The 14,361-nt window shown below is 43.3% G+C and overlaps 1 protein-coding gene across 6 annotated transcripts in view; it reads left to right on the top strand.

Annotated features, from left to right (window-relative positions):
• Positions 1-14,361, top strand: part of Pka-R1 (protein kinase, cAMP-dependent, regulatory subunit type 1) — a 356,477-nt gene that overhangs the window by 124,794 nt on the left and 217,322 nt on the right. The gene's annotated exons all lie outside the window — the stretch shown is intronic.

Raw genomic sequence — 14,361 nt, 5'->3', positions numbered from 1 at the left:
AGTATCATATTATTACAAGCGTCCACACTTGAACAAGTACGTAAATGAATATAAAAATGTAGTTTAGAAAGCCCAGTGGCCCTTATAAGGCAGGTCCTAATTATACCCAATCACTTCCTCTTATATCTGTTCGTCCTGCTCTTAAAGCTGCCTCACCACTCCCCCCCCCCCTTAAAAAAAAAAAAGCTTAGTTACTCCCTACCTGATAGTTTGTTCCAGTTATCCACAACTCTGCCTTCCAAATCTTAGTTTATCCAACTTGAATTCACCGTATAGAGTGCTGACTTGTTTAAACATCTTTAACGATATTTAGTCATGTCCACTGCTGCACGCACGCACGCGCACGCACGCGCACGCACGTACACGCACGTACACGCACGTACACGCACGTACACGCACGTACACGCACGTACACGCACGTACACGCACGTACACGCACGTACACGCACGTACACGCACGTACACGCACGTACACGCACGTACACGCACGTACACGCACGTACACGCACGTACACGCACGTACACGCACGTACACGCACGTACACGCACGCACACGCACGCACACGCACGTACACGCACGCACACGCACGCACACGCACACACGCACACACGCACACACGCACACACACACACACACACACACACACACACACACACACACACACACACACACACACACACACACACACGCGCGCGCGCGAGGGCAGCGTACACAGTTGCTACAGGAGAGATAGGGGGGACATGATAACGACATACAAAATACTGAGAGAAATTGACAAGGTGGACAAAGACAGGATGTTCCAGAGATGGAACACAGTAACAAGGGGACACAGTTGGAAGTTGAAGACACAGATGAATCACAAGGATGTTAGGAAGCATTTCTTCAGCCACAGAGTAGTCAGGAAGTGGAATTGTTTGGGAAGCGATGTAGTGGAGGCAGGATCCATACATAGCTAGAGGCTAACTCCATACTAGGGATGTGCCAAAATTTCGGCATCGGCTGATTTTTATGGTATCGGTATCACTTTAAAATTGAATATCTGTATCGGCAAAAAAAAAAAAAAAGGATCATCCCATCTCTAGTCCATACATAGTTTCAGGAATATGCTTAGTAAAATACTGGGTGCTAGAAATCAGTACGTTTATTTCTTAGTTGTTAGGCAAGATTATTATTATAATCATTGGGGAACGCTAAACCCGTAGAATTATACAGCGCCTGTTGGGAGGGGGGGGGGAAGGCATTCAGGCTCAGTTCAGGGAACAGGAACACAGATCCAATTCCTTAGATAAAGAGCCCCTCACCAGCGTCAAGGAACCTCCCTTGAGGGGAGTAAGGCAGCCCACCTCGTGCAGCAAGAGAGACGAGTAGGCATGGTACTGTTCTTGAGCTCTGATACAAGTGGAGGTGCTGCTTAATTGCAGATTGAAAGGCAGGGCCAAGAGTTGCGAGTTATCCGGCAAACAACCCAGTACAATTTTTAAGTACTTGAATAATTGTAGGAATGTGTTTCTTCAGAAGACCCAAACAAATGAGAATAGGGAGGAAGCGAAGGGCAGGCGGCAATGGTCCTGGAAATAACAGGAAAGCAACAGGGCAGAGCAACCTTCCACACAGGACAAATGAAGCTGACAGAAATCACCTAGAACCTCAGGAACCACCTCTTCTCATTTTTCAGGTCCTAGAGCAACCATCCACCCCCAGTCCCCAAGTTATCGAAGCCAAACACCTTCCAGCTGAAACAATTTTCCACCTCACGACCCTCGTCAAATCCATATACATGTTCCATCTCTTTCCCAGGTTCACTCGCTTTTCCTACCTCCCCCACATCCTACCCATTCCTCGATAATTGCAGTTCCCAGTCCCAGTGACAATATCAAAGCAGTCAACACATTTACGCTCATTTTGTAGCCGATATTTTAAAAAATAACATATGGCGAATTCGTTGGTTTTCTTTGTTTCATAGGTTTATAGGCGATTTTCACAAAAGTGAAATTTGGCGAGTTAATTTTTGCCTCCTCCCCAACCAATCCCCACCAGGCAAATGTTCCTCTCCACAAAACTACTAACACAAAGTGGTATGTAAGTCTTGCATACTTCTTATATAAAGCACACAAATCCCCCACGCGTTAAATGTAAGAGAGCACATCATATGTTTGATATATACACATGCCCACATATGTAAGAGGAAGTTGCACAGTACACTTTGCATAAAATTGGGATTTTCCTGGGATATTAGATAGTTCTAGCAATTCACAATGTTCTTAACCAATTCAGGCCAATTCTGTTGGGCTTGAAACCACTGATAACTGGACATTCCATTACGTAATATTGAAAGTTCTCACTCTCTCTCACCTTACATGACATTTTGACGTTGCAGGGTTTGAGAGGTTTACTTGTGAACTTGTATCTTCCACGGGTAACCATATTCCAGCCTGTTTCTGACAACCACCGTATCGCATAATCTAATGAGATTTTTATTCTACTCATAACATAGCTTTCTGATCCGAAGAGATCATAATGCCTGACGCCCCTGCTCTTAGGCCTCTGGGTATTTGACTCTCGTCTATCAGGAAAGTTAGGTCGTGTCGACATACACACCTGCTTGGGCTATCGTGCATTTCAGTTCCCACATAGCATTGCTCCTAACGAACCTTTGCTTTGCAGCGCAAAAGGTGCTTTCAGCTAGTTATCCTCTCCCCCTCCTGCGGTTAATTTACATTATTGATTGCTCGTTTGCGATTGTCGCAGTCTAAGAATGTATACATAACATATATAAACAATGCACTTTCAGTGTTGCAGTAATCCTCAGTTTTTTAAACTACATTATGTGAACTAGCCTGGCGACAACCAAATTATATGATGTATCTAAGAATGCATATTTGCACAAATCTGGTAACAACCCGCCTGAACATCATGAACGAACTCTACTTCATTTGTACTAAGCAACAATCCTTCAAATGTTAGTTGACCCAAGATAAGTTAGGGAGGACTAAGCTGCATTTCATTAGATGAATTTATCGGTGGCGGCCTTGGGGCAAGGGAGTGGCGGCGGCGGAGGAGAGATGAGTGGATAGTGGAGGCGGGGGCAAGAGAGTTGGGGGACGGCGACGGAGGCAGGAGAGTGGGTTGGTGGGTCACAGTATCGAACTGTCCGGCGGGACCTGCCTCGACCTAGAAATTCCGCCTCAGTTTATGAAATTTATTCTTGCAGATGTTGGCTGGTTCAGAATTGTTGCGGCTCTAAAGTCCAGTCATATTTTCTGTATAGTTTCTGTATACGTGTTCTGTATTATGGCTGCAACAGTGGCTTCTTGAGAAGAAAGCTCAGTTGTTGCGCAGTAAAGCAAATCTAAATACCTCTCCACGCGGGTGCTGTCGAGGCTCGCCCATTAACACTGCTCAAACACTGACATGTTGCAGACGGATGAAGTTGTACAAGATCTTCTACACCCTGAGTGGAGGTGTTTCACATGTCTTATTCATCAACTTGTCAGTATTATATACCTTTGATATATGATGCACTCCATGGAGGTGTTCTCTATACAACATTCACCCTCGAGCGAGAATATTTCTTTGTTAATGATTGTGTCAGTACCGAGTGACTTCAGCCTGAATGTAAGGTCTTGGAATGTTACCTGGATTATCTGGAGGTTACCTGGAGGTTATTCCGGGGATCAACGCCCCTGCGGCCCGGTCCATGACCAGGCCTCCCGGTGAATCAGGGCCTGATGTATGAGCATTAAAGAATGTGTGCGCGCAAGGGAAGGGGAGATAAGCACACAACAGGCGGTCACAGATACACACACAAGTGCTCATAGAGAGATGCATGTGGAAATTAGGAAGTACTTATTTTTCAGTTTAAGGGTGCTATGTGGAATGAACACGATAAATAGGTGGTTGAGGCAAACACCGTACACAGTTTCAAAGAGTATGTATGATCGGCTGAGTCTTGTAGGTCAGGAATCAGTAGATAGGAATCATCAGGTATAGTTACTTTAAGTGGTTATCCTTTACAGTGACAAATGAGTGATTATAGACAGATGGTGGTGTAGAGGCTGACGAGTGAATGGAGCCGCAGTGAGGGTGGGTGGAGTGGCGGCTGTGGTGGGGCGGGCCGCGGGCGTGGTGTAGTGCGCACCAGCATCCTCCCTCAGCCGGGCCAGGGCTTCATCAATGAGCTGCTTTGTGTCTACCTCCCTCTCCCACCCATCCCACTTTCCTTCCACCTATATATGTGGAATTTCTAAAGCGCTCCTCTAATGATGCACCTTCACCATTCTTTTCTATCTTAGTGTTTATTCTTTGATTATGCCCTTATTGCAGCTGCTGTTGTACTGTGGTCGAGACCCCAAGAGGATGGTGATAGTGTTCCAAGCCACTAGCATCACAAAGTATCTGTGCACTCGTATATCCAGGACACGTCCACACTGACGTCAGCACAAATCATAAGCAAGACAACTATAGACACTAATATACCCATGCACGTGCTTACATGCGTGCGTGCATTCGTGCACAGAGTATATAATATGGCTGTGAAAGGTATATTTGATGTTAGGAGTGCCTGAAGACGGAAGTTGGTTACCAAATTTTTAGCCACAGCCAAGTGGTTAGAATAAGGTCAGACAAGTTTTTTTTAAGGCTCTTTGGGTACAAAATTAATTATTATATTAACGTAAATGATTCTCTCTCTCTCTCTCTGTCTCTCTCTCTGTCTCTCTCTCTGTCTCTCTCTCTGTCTCTCTCTCTGTCTCTCTCTCTGTCTCTCTCTCTGTCTCTCTCTCTGTCTCTCTCTCTGTCTCTGTCTCTCTCTCTCTCTCTCTCTCTCTCTCTCTCTCTCTCTCTCTCTCTCTCTCTCTCTCTCTCTCACACACACACACACACACACACACACACACACACACACTCACTCACTCACTCACTCACTCTCAATTACAATAAAATATAGGGAGGTACCACCTCTATGGCAGGACTGGGGACCCTCATCCTCAGAGAAGACAATAAACGTACCTCAGGGAAAACTCAAGATTCTCCCCGGAGCTGTTTGAATATTTTCTTCTCCTGCCACCCCCTATATTTTATTCAATATGAAATTTTGATAATAGACAACATACATTGACAGAAAACACAAACATGAATATATTGGTACAATATATAGAAGATTATGAATCTCCTCCAGCTCCTCCGAAGTCGGACGCGAGCCAAGTATGCAGCAAGCATTTCCCCTCTGGATGGCTACACTGAGGCGCTGGAACATGAAAGTGGCTGCCCTTGGGTCTCTGGTGGTGTCGACGAATCTGGAACCCAGTTCTCTAAGGAAACGTGTGGCATTTTTTTTTCCATAATCCCAAGGTCTCTGATCCCACTGGGACAAATTGATACTGTTGGCTTATGTCTCTGTACTTGCTGATCTTGTATTCTTCCCTGTGATCAGCAGCTCTTCCCTGTCGCCCGACACTGTGATGGAGGTAGGTGTCAGCCAGTGTCGAGACACAGGTATAGCCTCATGCTAAGAGCTTGCCATTCTTCCAAGGATAGATGGTGATCCCGTCGGGGCGGTTTGCTGGGTTGCGGGTATTATTGGCTGTTAGTGATCGGGGCTCTCTCGGCTGGGCATCCAGCTGTAACAAGGGTTCTTTCACTTTATGATGATGACTTCATTGTGTCTTGCATGTGTATGTATGTATGTATGTAATTAACTTTGTTAGGGCTGCCTGCAGATTATCAGTTTTCATGGTCCAGTGGTTAGAGAACAGAATTAGCACCTGTAGTCCACTTTAAAATCCTGCCCTTCTTTGAAAAACTATAGTTGTGTATGACATACGCACGGGAGAGTGGGAAGGGTTCTTACCCAACAAGCTTTTCAATATAATATGCTGGAGTGAAAGGCACGAAACAAGCAATCGTGTTAGTGTCATCAAAGAAGTAATGCTTAGGTGTTACTGGTTTAGTGTGGTGTTAGGAAATATTAGAAACAGGTTGGATATTGAAAATATTCACGAAGGAACTCTTGAAGTTCCTTCATCGAAGTTTATTCAACGAAAGCAAACTTTCAGATCTATGCTATGAAGAGTTTAAAGAAAAATTGGGGCAGTAAAAAACACGCTAAAGTCAATAGGTGGAATAAGAATGTGGGAGGCTTCCGAGTAATAATAAAGGAATAATACCTAAGCTGCTTGCGGAATAATAGGCTAGATAACAAGAAACTTCAGTACAGGAGTTATATATATATATATATATATATATATATATATATATATATATATATATATATATATATATCTTTCAACACACCGGCCGTATCCCACCGAGGCGGGGTGGCCCAAAAGGAAAAACGAAAGTTTCTCCTTTTACATTTAGTAATATATACAGGAGAAGAGGTTACTAGCCCCTTGCTCCCGGCATTTTAGTTGCCTCCTACAACACGCATGGCTTACGGAGGGAAGAATTTTGTTCCACTTTCCCATGGAGGTAAGAGAAAATAAACAACAAGAACTAGTAAGAAAATATTAGAAAACCCAGAGGGGTGTGTATATATATGCTTGTACATGTATGTGTAGTGTGACCTAAGTGTAAGTAGAAGTAGCAAGACATACCCTTGCATGTTTATGAGGGTCCTACCATCATGTAAAACAATTACAGGCTTCCGTTTTACACTCACTTGGCAGGACGGTAGTACCTCCCTGGGCGGTTACTGTTTACCAACCTACTACCTATAATATATATATAGTAGGTTGGTAGACAGCAACCACCCAGGGAAGTACTACCGTCCTGCCAGATGACTGTGAAACTAACTGTTTTGCATGATGGTAGGATTGCTGGTTTCTTTTTCTGTCTCATAAACACGCTAAGATAACAGGGATATCTTGCTACTCCTACTTACACTTTGGTCACACTTCACCTGCATAATATATATATACATTCTAGGTTTTTCTCCTTTTTCTAAATAGCTCTTATTTCTTCTATTGTCCATGGGGAAGTGGAAAAGAATCTTTCCTCCGTAAGCCATGCGTGTCGTATGAGGCGACTAAAATGCCGGGAGCAATGGGCTAGTAACCCCTTCTCCTGTATACAATTACTAAAAAGAGAAGAAGAAAAACTTTATAAAACTGGGTTGCTTAAATGTGCGTGGATGTAGTGCGGATGACAAGAAACAGATGATTGCTGATGTTATGAAAAAAGAAGTTGGATGTCCTGGCCCTAAGCGAAACAAAGCTTAGGAGAGTTTCAGTGGGGGGAAATAAATGGGATTAAATCTGGAGTATCTGAGAGAGTTAGAGCAAAGGAAGGGGTAGCAGTAATTTAAATGATCAGTTATGGAAGGAGAAAAGAGAATATGAATGTGTAAATTCAAGAATTATGTGGATTAAAGTAAAGGTTGGATGCGAGAAGTGGGTCATAATAAGCGTGTATGCACCTGGAGAAGAGAGGAATGCAGAGGAGAGAGAGAGATTTTGGGAGTGTTAAGTGAATGTATAGGAGCCTTTGAACCCTTGAATGCTAAAGTAGGAGAAACTTTTAGAGAGGGTGTGGTAGGTAAGTTTGGGGTGCCAGGTGTAAATTAATGGGAGCCCTTTGATTGAACTTTGTATAGAAAGGGGTTTAGTTATAGGTAATACTATTTTAAGAAAAAGAGGATAAATAAGTATACACGATATGATGTAGGGAGAAATGACAGTAGTTTGTTGGATTATGTATTGGTAGATAAAAGACTGTTGAGTAGATATATATATATATATATTTCTAGTATACACTGAGAGTAAAAGGTAGATGGGATACAAGGAGAATAGAAGCATATAAGGTTTATAAACTATATAAGATATAAACAGCTATTGGAGGATATATATAGGCAATGGGGTCGATATGGGGTAGGTTTATATGTTATTAGAGAGAAAGAGAGAGAGAGAGATTGAGAGATTGATATTGAGATTTTGCCACCGAAGTGGTTTGATTATTGTGCTCGTTATATATATCCATCCTGTAGACGGTAGCGCAAAAGCATATTGGTACACAAAAGGCCTAGGAACTAGGCCCCAAAAGAGTTAACAGGAGTACATTTGAATTTATATCTACAGTTCACTTATCTGTGTAAATTTAGGAAATTTGCGTAATGTATCGGGTATCTTGTTTTCATTAATAAGATAGCCTGACATATCACATAGGTTACTTTACTATCTCGATATTCCTCAATAAGTGTACAATTAAACACACATTGTTCAAGATATTGACCATAGGGCTGGCCACATACTTTGCATTTGGTTTGATCATGTGTGTGCCAAACTGCCTGGAGTACTTACAACCAAACCTAAGCCTGGCCACTACAACATCAGTCAGTCTTTTCACATAACAAGTTGCTCCATAAATATACTTATCTACGTTCATGTTATTATAGGGGGTTATAAAGATACTCAAGCTTATAATTACATTCCTATAACATTGTTTCATTATTTACATCTTTCCTAATGTTATTCCTAATGCTAGACACGCATACATCAAAGTTATAATTTACATTCTCCTTCAGGGTACTTTTCTTACCTAACGTATCAACTTTATCATGAAGGAGTGTTCCAGTGTGTGATGGAATCCATAACAATTATGCATTAATTGCTTTTTTCCTGGATTTTTAAGTGTAGATGCCAAGCCAGTCATGATAATGTTGAAGGCACTTGTACTATATAGACCGGAATATTGGTTAACAAACATCCCCCTTCTCCCCTTTTAAGGCAGATGAAATTGCAGATCATGGGAATGCAGAGAAAGCCACCACTGCTCGAATCAGTTCAATCCTTCAGAACTCACTGTTCTCTGTAGAATGTATAATTCAGCAGAGGTTTAAATTACTATTAGTGCCTGAAAAGCATTGGGTTCTAAATTTTCACATTGAAATTACCCCCTACTAAATCACGAAGCAATGTGTGTGTGTGTGTGTGTGTGTGTGTGTGTGTGTGTGTGTGTGTGTGTGTGTGTGTGTGTGTGTGTGTGTGTGAGAGAGAGAGAGAGAGAGAGAGAGAAGAATCTCCTTTCATGTATCAGGGAATTTTTCCCTGATACATGCTTCTCTGACTGTCTTGAAACTGGAACTTGACGGATTCTTCTAGACAATACCTCTATGCGGTTCAGATCATCTGGATTGTAGTGCTTAGATTCGACTGTATTCTGCAATCACAAGCACAAAAAAACAGACTGATCAAGCCAGTAACCAGGAGGCCTAGTCTAGGCCCAGGTTGAAGGGAAGGACAGTGACTCCGAAACGATCTACCGGTAGTCGATAGATTTCCTAATTTACACAAGGGTTGCAGTTCTCAACTCTTCCACTTAGTTTGCTGTTTTATGCTGTCCTCCATGTCATATATATTTTCCATTCTTTTTCATCCTAACCTTCCCCTCGCTGCACTTTGTAAACCATGGACTCTCTTTTGCCAGTAAAAATTAGTCTGTGGTCTTCTGGTATGTGTCATCTCGTATACAGTCTTTGCCTACCATTTCTCTTTGAAACCGAACCTCGTTTAGGAAAACAATGCCTGAGTAATTATTTCTAATTAGATTTTTCTTGTCTAAATTCACCCCCGTTTTCCATTCCCATCTCCACCAGGTAGTCGAAGCAAAGGACCTTGTGGCCACTGGTTTCAATTGGTTCTTCGTATTCGATTACCTCGTTATTTACTTTAATTAAAAGGAAAAGACCAGCTCCAATCTTCTTGGTTCATCCTCCCTCGTAGCCATGTTTTGGAAACTTTCGCATGTCTTCTGTTAGCTTCTTTCCATGTCTTTTTGACATTCTTTATAATTCTTAGTTTTCCACTCGGTTTCACTCTTGATTATCCATTTTGTTCACAATATGGGTCGCATGATGTGGATGCTTAAGCATGTCTGGCTAGGTGGTTGTGAAAGTAGCTTAACCAAACAGCGGCTGATTACGACCAGGTGAAGGCCACCTCCACCTGTGGCAAACTGTACTTGCTTTGTGTTTGTTGCTTACAGTTGAAAACACGCACGTAAGAGCACACACTGACTGACACACACAACGATATAGACACACAACGATACACACACAACGATACATACACACAGCGATACAGACACAGAACGATACATACACACAGCGATACAGACACACAACGATACAGACACACAACGATACAGACACACAACGATACAGACACACAACGATACAGACACACAACGATACAGACACACAACGATACAGACACACAACGATACAGACACACAACGATACAGACACACAACGATACAGACACACAACGATACACACACACAACGATACAGACGCACAACGATACAGGCACACAACGATACAGACACACAGCGATACAGACACGACACAGAGAGAGAGAGAGAGAGAGAGAGAGAGAGAGAGAGAGAGAGAGAGAGAGAGAGAGAGAGACAGACAGACAGACAGACAGAGATACAGACACAGACAGACGGAAAAAATATATTTCATTGTTTGTCTATTATTAAATTATTGTAAACTTGTATAAAATATATTTAGTTGGATTAGGTTAAATTAAGTTGCGTTTGTTATATAAAGTTAGGTAAGTTTCCTAAGGTATTTTTGGTACAGAATCATATATTTTTTCATTTATGTTAATATAAAAATTAATCTTTAAATGTATAAGAGAGAATTTTAGAAAGGACTTAATTTTAAGCGAGTTCTTGCTAATTGACCAGTTTTACCTATTCGGCACGAGAGAGAGAGAGAGAGAGAGATACAGAGATACAGAGAGAGAGAGAGAGAGAGAGAGAGAGAGAGAGAGAGAGAGAGAGAGAGACAGACAGACAGACAGACAGACACAGACAGAGACAGACACAGACAGACAGACAGACGCGCGCGCGCGCGCACACACACACACACACACACACACACACACACACACACACACACACACACACACACACACACACACACACACACACACACACAGACACACGCGCACACACGCGCGCGCACACACACGCGCGCACACACGCGCGCACACACGCGCGCGCACACGCGCGCACACACGCGCGCACACACGCGCGCACACACGCGCGCACACACGCGCGCACACACGCGCGCACACACGCGCGCACACACGCGCACACACGCGCACACACACGCACACACGCACACACGCACACACACGCACACACGCACACACACACACAACCAATGGGGGGGGGTAGAATGACAGCTCTAGGCCTTTCGTATTTCAGTCAACACATCAAGAGCTTGCAAAATTGCAAAGTGAGGAGGATGTGAGCGAGTATGGGAGGGAGAGAGAGGAGAGGGTACCGGAAGTGCCCCCAGGCACAACAGTGCCCACAGCCAGAAGGATGAATATTAAAGCATTAGAAAAATCCCACAAGCATTGATATTGTAATAGCCTAAACGAAATTAACGTGGCAATAATAAAAATTCGGTCTTATTCCGCTATGACATCAATAACTTTAAATACATATAGATGTCACTGGCAATTATATTGTAGCCTCCACGGGACAACGTGTCCATTTAAAGTTACGAGAGAAAACCTTAACATATAGAGGGGAGACTTCTAAAAGTTATGTAAAGGAAACGGGGCTCATTAAAATACTCTTTTTAAGGGGGAGGCATCTGCAATAACAAGAAATATGGCCACAGATATTCAACCCCCACAATTCTGAGGCAAACTCTGGTTCAGCCTTCAGAAACTGCAGGAAAAATAGACCTTAATTCCTCGGTGTGGCACTACATTTAAGACAGTCTGATGCATTCATATAAGAGCCCAATTTTAGACTGTGTAATATTGCCTCGACTAGAAGCACATCTAATTTGAACAGCCCATCACTGATATTGTATAATGACTGCCTGTCATGCTTAATAATTGCCAATTCTACAATATTCCTTTCAAGCCAGGAGGAACAATTGACGATGACTCTTGCTTCCCGCCAATTTGCCGGGTTATTACAAGCTCTAAAATGGTTGAAAATCGCGGAAAGATGAACACATTATTAGAAGACAGGGATACTTACATACCCCTTAATAAGAACCCATTGGACCAGGTTAATAGTAAGTTTAATGAACAACTTAAAACCTTACTGAGAGGTAATAATGAATTAAACAGTTATCGACGAGATTTGCGACACTCCCTTATATGTACAGTTTGATTAAAACCCATAAGCCCGGTTTTCCAGCAGACCTATAATTGGTTCTGTAGGGTCGACATCATATGCCTTGTCAAAATGGTTGGTAAAAATATTAACTCCTTTGCTTGGCAAAATTTCTGAAGCCCACTTAAAAACTGTTGATCTCATCGACAAATTGCAAAATGTCAACGTGTTTAATGATTTTATACTTGTTAGTTTTGATGTCACTGCATTGTTCACGAGAGTCGCTGTTCCCGTCTTGCTATCTTATTTGGAAGAATTAGATGAGTTCTCTTTGCCATTTGATAAAAATACCTTTATTGTTCGGTTCACACGGGGCTAGGCATAGGAACGCAGGATCGAGTCCTGGCCAAGCCACAGTGTTGTTAATGATTCAAAATCACTTGTTTGGCGATTTCATTGAATATATATATATATATATATATATATATATATATATATATATATATATATATATATATATATTATAATAAGGGAGAGAGAGAGAGATGGATGCACGCGCTCATGGTATGTTTGTTTTGGACTACAAGAGGTGTGTGGGTGTCGGGTGGGTGGGGTGATATTAGGTAACACTGAGGCATGTGCTGCTCTGGCTTCCCTACTCTTGTTGGTGCGTCAGACATTCTTGACTTTAGTGCCCTACTCCAGTCATCCCATACAGCGCTCCACACGTGTCAGCTGCATCTCTTGTTTTGAAGGTTCTGGTTGTCTAGTCTATCGATTTCGTTAATAAGTTTGTGATGAGTAAACTGCTGTGATCCCAGAGAAATAGCGAAGCGCCGACAGTATGGCTATATGGCTGGTAAGACATTGATCGCCGAGGAGTTTTAGTACAAAGTTTCGCCAGAATTTGTGGTAGAACGTTGTGTCAATAATGACTTGGTAATCCCTGAACTTAATCTTTCAGTACCACCTCACACTCTTCTTGCACACTATTAAGTGGTTGGACTTTTTATATTTCGCTTAAGGTTTTAACTCTTCGATTTTTCCATATTGAAGTAACTAAAATATGTCCCCCATTGAACGTCATAATGCTTTTTGTGGTCCAGTGGAAGACCTGGTTACTATTAGTGTGGATTGATACGAGAATGAATTGAGGCGGGTACTGTGCTCTGCATAACAAGGGGGTTTTGATAAAGTAGTCTTTGCATGTCAGTTACTCCAATGACACTTGTTCAGCTTCCTCTTGAAGACTTCTACACTTGTTCTAGCAGTATTGACTAATCTGAGATAACATTCGTGGACCCAGATTATTCAGCATTTCTACCAGAAGACCTCAGAAACACTGCTGAGACAAGTGTAGAAGTCTACCCTCCAGGTTGACTCCAGATAGGTGCCAAATCAACTAGGCTGTGGTAGATATGTGGGGCAGTGCGCCACCAACAGCAACAGCTTGGTTTATCAGGCAAGCACCGGACAAACCTGGCCTGTGGCCGGGCTGTAGCAGTAGGAAAATTCTCGAAATCCTTCGAAGGTAAAGGTGTTCGTCCTGTTCGTACGTAATGTATGAAGCAGGTCCATGTGTGTGTGTGTGTGTGTGTGTGTGTGTGTGTGGGTGTGTGTGGGATGTGTGTGGGGTGTGTGGGATGTGTGTGGGGTGTGTGTGTGTGTGTGTGGGGTGTGTGTGTGTGTGTGTGTGTGTGTGTGTGTGTGTGTGTGGGGTGTGTGTGTGGGGTGTGTGTGTGTGTGTGTGGGGTGTGTGTGTGTGTGTGTGTGTGTGTGTGTGTGTGTGTGTGTGTGTGTGTGTGTGTGTGTGTGTGGGGTGTATGCGGGGTGTGTGTGTGCGGGGTGTGTGTGTGTGCGGGGTGTGTGTGTGTGTGTGTGCGTGTGTGTGTGTGTGTGTGGGGTGTGTGTGTGTGTGTACCCCACACACACACACACACCCCGCACACACCCCACACACACACACCCCACACACACACACCCCACACACACACACCCCACACACACACACACACACCCCACACACACCCCACACACACACCCCACACACACACACCCCACACACACACCCCACACACACACCCCACACACACACCCCACACACACACCCCACACACACACCCCACACACACACACCCCACACACACACCCCACACACACACACCCCACACACACACACACCACACACACACACACCACACACACACCCCACACCACACACACACACACACACACACACCCACACACACACACACCCCACACACACCCCACACACA

This window comes from Cherax quadricarinatus, chromosome 17, assembly GCF_038502225.1.
Source record: "Cherax quadricarinatus isolate ZL_2023a chromosome 17, ASM3850222v1, whole genome shotgun sequence".
Classification (NCBI taxonomy): Eukaryota; Metazoa; Arthropoda; class Malacostraca; order Decapoda; family Parastacidae; genus Cherax; species Cherax quadricarinatus.
Note: the sequence above shows the minus strand (reverse complement) of the source record. Positions and strands in the feature narration are given on the sequence as shown.